This window comes from Siphateles boraxobius, unplaced genomic scaffold (assembly GCF_051911475.1).
Source record: "Siphateles boraxobius isolate OS27281-9 unplaced genomic scaffold, OSU_SipBor_1 104, whole genome shotgun sequence".
Classification (NCBI taxonomy): Eukaryota; Metazoa; Chordata; class Actinopteri; order Cypriniformes; family Leuciscidae; genus Siphateles; species Siphateles boraxobius.
The window spans coordinates 1,342,455-1,348,454 of NW_027508705.1; the positions used below are offsets into that span (position 1 = coordinate 1,342,455).

At 34.7% G+C, this 6,000-nt stretch overlaps 1 long non-coding RNA gene across 1 annotated transcript; it reads right to left on the minus strand.

Annotated features, from left to right (window-relative positions):
* Positions 1–2,963: 2,963 nt before the first annotated feature.
* Positions 2,964–5,738, minus strand: LOC143753915 (uncharacterized). Its single transcript, XR_013207837.1, has 3 exons — positions 5,509–5,738; positions 4,255–4,361; positions 2,964–4,142 (listed from the first exon to the last, which is right to left on the minus strand). It is a non-coding gene; the product is annotated as an uncharacterized LOC143753915 (long non-coding RNA).
* Between the last annotated feature and the right edge of the window lie 262 nt (positions 5,739–6,000).

The following is a 6,000-nucleotide window of genomic DNA, read 5'->3' on the forward strand; positions in this document are numbered from 1 at the left end:
GTAAGATTTGTAATGCTTTTGAAAGTCTCTTTATTATAGCTAACACAGGGTATAATGATATGATCAAAAGTAAAAACAGTAATAACGTGAAATATTATTACAATTTAAAATAACTTTGTTTTAATATTTTTACAAATGTAATTTATTTCTGTGATGCAAAGCTGAATTTTCAGCATCATTACTCCAGTCTTCAGTGTCACATGATCCTTCAGAAATCAATTCTAATATGCAGATTTGCTGCTCAAGAAATATTTCTTATTATCAATGTTGAAAACAGTTTTTGCTGCTTCATATTTGGAGGAAACTGATACATTTTCTCAGGATACTTTGATGAATAGAAAATAAAAAAAAAAGATTATTTGACATATACATCTTTTGTAACATGATAAATGTCTTTACTGTCATTCCTTAGAAAATAATAAAATACCACAGATTGTGTACGCTACCAGTCAGAAGTGTAAACAAACTTGACTGAATTTATGTTTCTCATGATTTTAAAACCATAATGCTTTCGCTTAATGCTTCAGATTAGCTTTGTAGACAGATATCAATTGTATATATATATATATATATATATATATATATATGAGTGCTGTGCAAGGATTAATCACAATTAATTGTATCCAAAATAAAGTGTGTCTTTACATAATATATGTGTGCGTACTGTGTATAATTACATATTATAAAATATGTTTTACTTAAATATGTACATGCATGTGTGTGTATTTATATATACAAAACAATTATACACAGTAAACACACATGTAAATAAACTGCTACTTTGAATGCGATTAATTGTTGCACAGCCCTAATATATATATATATATATATATATATATATATATATATATATATATTACAAAACTTCAATTGTACTTTCAAAAATAAAAGAAAAGCAGAATGAAAGAAAAGCAGTCAACAAGTGTCCAGCATGTTGACTACATCCCATTAAGTTGGTTGAGAGAATGTCCAGCAGAACCACTAGCAAAAATAAGCTAAAATATAACAGTTTTTTTAATATAATTCTGATACTTCCAATTCTGTTATTTCATAGTTTTGAATAAAGACTGTACTATTACTCTAAAATGTTGGAAATAGTAATAATACACAATGAGTATTTGTGTCCAAACTTTTGCCAGGTAGTGTATGTGATCTGACATGGCGTAAAGTAATCTAGAGAGAATGCTGGACCACTTTATGGGGGAATGAAAAACAAAACTCCAGTTCAGGTGCAGGCCACCGGTCCATGTACGACCGAATTTAATTATTGATTTTCTGAGAAAGTGGCATCAGTTACCTTAGTAGTTCACTAAGCCTGCCTGTTAAGCAGAATAAAAAGAAGGTCAGGGCATGTGGAGGTCATTCTGCTTTACTGGGGAGCCTTCTCAGGTTGGTTGTAATTAGGGATAAATTCCCCATTACCACACGTTTAAGTCTTTCAGTCACCATGAAATAAAATTTGAAAGTTCATTTTTTAAATGGAATTTTGCTGTATTTATTATGAATGAAGAAGACATTTTTTGGGAAAAAAAACAACAAACTCTGACCAACTTTTCTCCTCTGATGACGTGTTTACTGGCGTGAGGGCGGGGCAACCTGTCACTCACATGACATCACATCAATAGCAAACCAAAACCATCCAATCAATTACAGATGAACAAAATCAAGTCCCGCACTACATTTGTTCTTGTTCGAGAAGCCGTTTTACTTGGATATACATAACAATAGGGAATTAAAGACTACCGCAACTCTGGTTTATGATGACTTTAAAGTTTTACCTTATTTTCTGTTAAAAAAAAAATACCTCAGCAGAACATGCAAAAACAACAAAAAGAGTAATTTGGCAGTTTTGGTTCTATAAAAACACTGCACTTGATCAGTTGGACCAATAGCATGAGTTTGAGGCAGGACTGTTGGTTTCACTTTATTTCTATGATCCACTTTAGACATTGTTAAAGGTAACTTTGCAACTATATGTCAACTAACTCTCATTAGAGTATTAGTAGACTGTAGTAGACGGTTACAGGTTAGGATCAGGGTTCAGGTTAGTAGAATCTGTTGACGTATAGTTGCCAGTAGAATGTCTATTGAGGAGCTTCAAAATAAAGTGTTAGCAAATATTAAAGGGATAGTTCACCCAAAAATGAAAATTCTGTCAGTATTTACTCACCCTCATGTTGTTCCAACCCTGTAAGACCTTCGTTCATCTTCGGAAACACGAATTCAGATATTTTTGATTAAATCTGAGAGCTGGATCACTCCTCCATAGGCTTCTAAAGGGATTGAAGCTTGTTCCCCGAAAAGTTGTTAAAGACATCGTTAAAATAGTGACTACAGTGGCTCAATCTTAAGTTTATCAAGCGACGAGAATACTTTTTGTGCACAAAAAAAAAATAACGACTTTATTTCAACTATTAATTTCCTTCTCTGTGTTTCTCGAGTCAGTTCACGTAGTTTAACAGCGTAGTGCTTCTCTGTGTTGTACGTCACACGTAGGCTCACTATTGGCCGACGCTGGTCATGTGTGTGATGCGTGTGACGTACAACACAGAAGCACTACGAAATGAAGTCGTAATTTTTGGGGGGTTTTGCGCACAAAAAGTATTCTCGTCGTTTGATAAACTTAGGATTGAGCCACTGTAGTCACTTGGACTATTTTAACGATGTCTTTAATAACTTTTCGGGGAACAAGTTTCAATCCCTTAAAAGCCTATGGAGAAGTGATCCAGCTCTCAGAATTAATCAAAAATATCTTAATTTGTTTCCCGAAGATGAACAAAGGTCTTACGGGGTTGGAATAACATGAGGGTGAGTAATTACTGACAGAATTTTTGGGTGAACTATCCCTTTAAGCAGACAGTCTAATAATACTCGAATGAGTTAGATCACATGTTGAATAGTTACTTATAGTTAGAAGAACAATTAAAGATGGAGGGACTGTTTGCAAACCGACTTTTTTTTTTGTGGAGAAATAAAACACTTCACCTTGAAATTATTGAATTTGTCACCTACATTAAAAAAAATATGAAATGATGTGTTTGCTGTATATCTATTTTAGAAGCATAACTCAGCAAAGACCTAAGATGTTCCTCCAACAGAAAATGCATCTTCCGTTGTTTCATTTGCCGCTTCTTTCATCTAAATACCTGGCCGGGCTAATTACTTTGCGCTGGCGTCCTTGTGCCTTACTAATTGAACTGTAAACCCGTGTGCAGATCCATTCATTTTCCCCCATGGCTCCCAGCGGCTGATTTATCTCCACTGATGGCGGTGTGCATCAGCTAAAAGCAATCCTGTAAATCACAGGCCTCTCCTTCGCCGCTTTCATCACTTCATTAATTTAAGATATCATTACGGCCGCTGGTGACATAACTCTGAACAATGGTACACGCTTAAGATATTAATCTGCACGCTGCAACAAAGAGCCTCTCTGTCTCTGGCTGATTTAGCCACTGCTTATTTTACGCCGCTGATTTACATTGGGTCGGTAAGCCGTGCTGATTTGGCTTCTGTCACTGAAAGATAACAAGCTGTCAGAGTTTTACACCCTTATAGTGATTGTGTTGCTTTTACAAGTAGGCTGTGTCCCTCATCTGTTGACATGTAGTTGATATTTTCTTTATTAAAAAGGTATGCGCAGCTACAACGCAGTTTTTGAGGTTAATAAAAACATTACAAAAGGTTGGTTGTTATTTTTTCATGAACTGATGTGCCTCATAATTTATTAAATTGTTAGGAATTTTGGTATTTTTTTATGTCTATAAACTGTAGTTTTGTTTTTATTTTTAATTTATTATTTTCAGTTTATTTAGCTGTGATTGTTTTAGTTCTACAAGTTTAATTGAATGAAAAAAAGAAGAAAAAAAGAAATGTTGACTTGACAAGTAAAATCTATTTTATTTTATTTCAAATAATGAAACTGTTTTTTTTTGGGTTTTTTTGTTAACGATAGTAAACCTGATTTTATAATTACGCAAAATAAAATATAGTCTCCATTATGTTCTCCATTATGTCTCTAAAGTGATGCCAGTCAATATGGTTCAGCCATAACCCCCCAATTACTGTGGCGAAAGCAGCCGTTGATCTTTACCATCGGAGACAGTGTTCATAAACACACCCCAGCAGTCTCTCAGAGTTTGAGCCTGTGACAACAAAAATACACATTTGAAGTCATTTCGAAATTTGGGGCTCCTACCAAAATAGCGGGGGGAGTTCAAAATCACAGGACGGAGCATAAACATTTTAGAGACTGACCCCTGACCCTTCGGTGTTGGCGTAATTCCTGGTGTGGGTGGGGGCCCTGGAGCCGCAGTGAGGGCCGTTTCTGTCTCCATGAGCAGGAGTTCCCAGACCAGCATCCCCTGCAACACGAGATCCCATGATAAAGACTCGTACCTGCATTTACGGCACAGTAAAACTACTCTCTTGTTGTTCTGTCACTTTACAGCACCATTATTACCCTTGAACAACACATGGTTTTCATTTGTTTCTCCAGTGACAATAAAAGCAGAACGACAGACACCAGGCTTTAGGCAGAAGATGGCTATGTATATAGTTATGTGCATTAAATATACAATACACTATATCATTAAAAGAAAAAAAAAGAAAAAACATACTGCGAAATTAATATGATAATTAATGAGAATTCATGATTATTGTTTACATAGGGGTTAGTATATATATATATATATATATATATATATATATATATATGGGATACATTAAGCTCTATTTTTATCAAATAAATGCAGCCTTGGAGATACTTCTTTTTTAATAACAGCCAAAAAATCTGAGAGACCACAAACTTTTGAACAGTAATTTCAGTTAAAAAATATCAGTTTTTGTTCAAATTATAAATTACATTTCGTTGTATACACAAGTTGTATATTATCATGCATATTACTAGGTTATTGGCTGTTTATTAGTACTTATAAAGCACATAGTAATGCCTTATTCTGCATGACTATATTCTACATCTCTTAATCTTACCCAATAGCTAAACTTAACAACTTCCTTACTAACTATCAATAAGCAGTAATTGGTAGTTCATTGAGTCAAAAGTCATAGTTAATAGTTAGTAAATAGTGAGAATTGGACCCAAATCTAAAATGTGACCACAATTTTGTTTGCTATTGAATTTCAAACTAACAGTAATATCTGCACACCAAAATGTAATCAGTCTTCTCCTTGCATTTATTTCCACATTCAATTGTAATTGGTCTTTTTTCTGGCGTCTTTTTAGGCATCTATATCTGCCTTTAGACTGCAAAAGAAGACACAGATGAGGAGTTATGTGCTGAAAAAGTGCTCAACTGTCATGGCAATAAAAGCAAACAAATATGAGTGGTCCTAAAAATATTTATTTCGTTTGATATTGGTATGAAATATGACCCCAGACATATTCATGACAAGTTTCTTGCTAGGACATTTTTAAAAACTTGGCTCTCACAAGGATGACGAAAGACAAAACAAGTGTAAATATATAGATCAAGAAGTTTCTTCACTTACCAGTAAATGGAGTATCTGCTTAGGTAACTTCTTTATCATTTATTTCTAGCTTCAGCTCCTGATAAGGGACACATACACTAGCAGGCTACCTTAACATGTTTACAAAGTTTTGTCTGAGCCTCATTAAGCCGCTTTTGGTCGAGTAGGGTGGGTAACTGCCAAAAACACTCCAGACCCAACTCTCTCCACAACGGCCTGGCTAACAAACCCCAGAAAGACACTATGTAAACACTTTCACTATTTTACTATTTGAGCAATGCTCTCTTAATGGTTTAATAGCCAGACAACTAAGCCTGAACACTGTGTTTACGAACAGCTGTCCTCAAACAGAACTGGGGGGAAATCCACGCTGGCAGATGTCATGTTGCTATAAAGCACACTACATAATAAGGACGCAACTACATGTTAAAGTTTAGATGGCTTGGGAAGTTCAAATCTAAGAATTTGCCATCGAAAAGCACATATTGATCAAGCGACAATCTGAATATCATG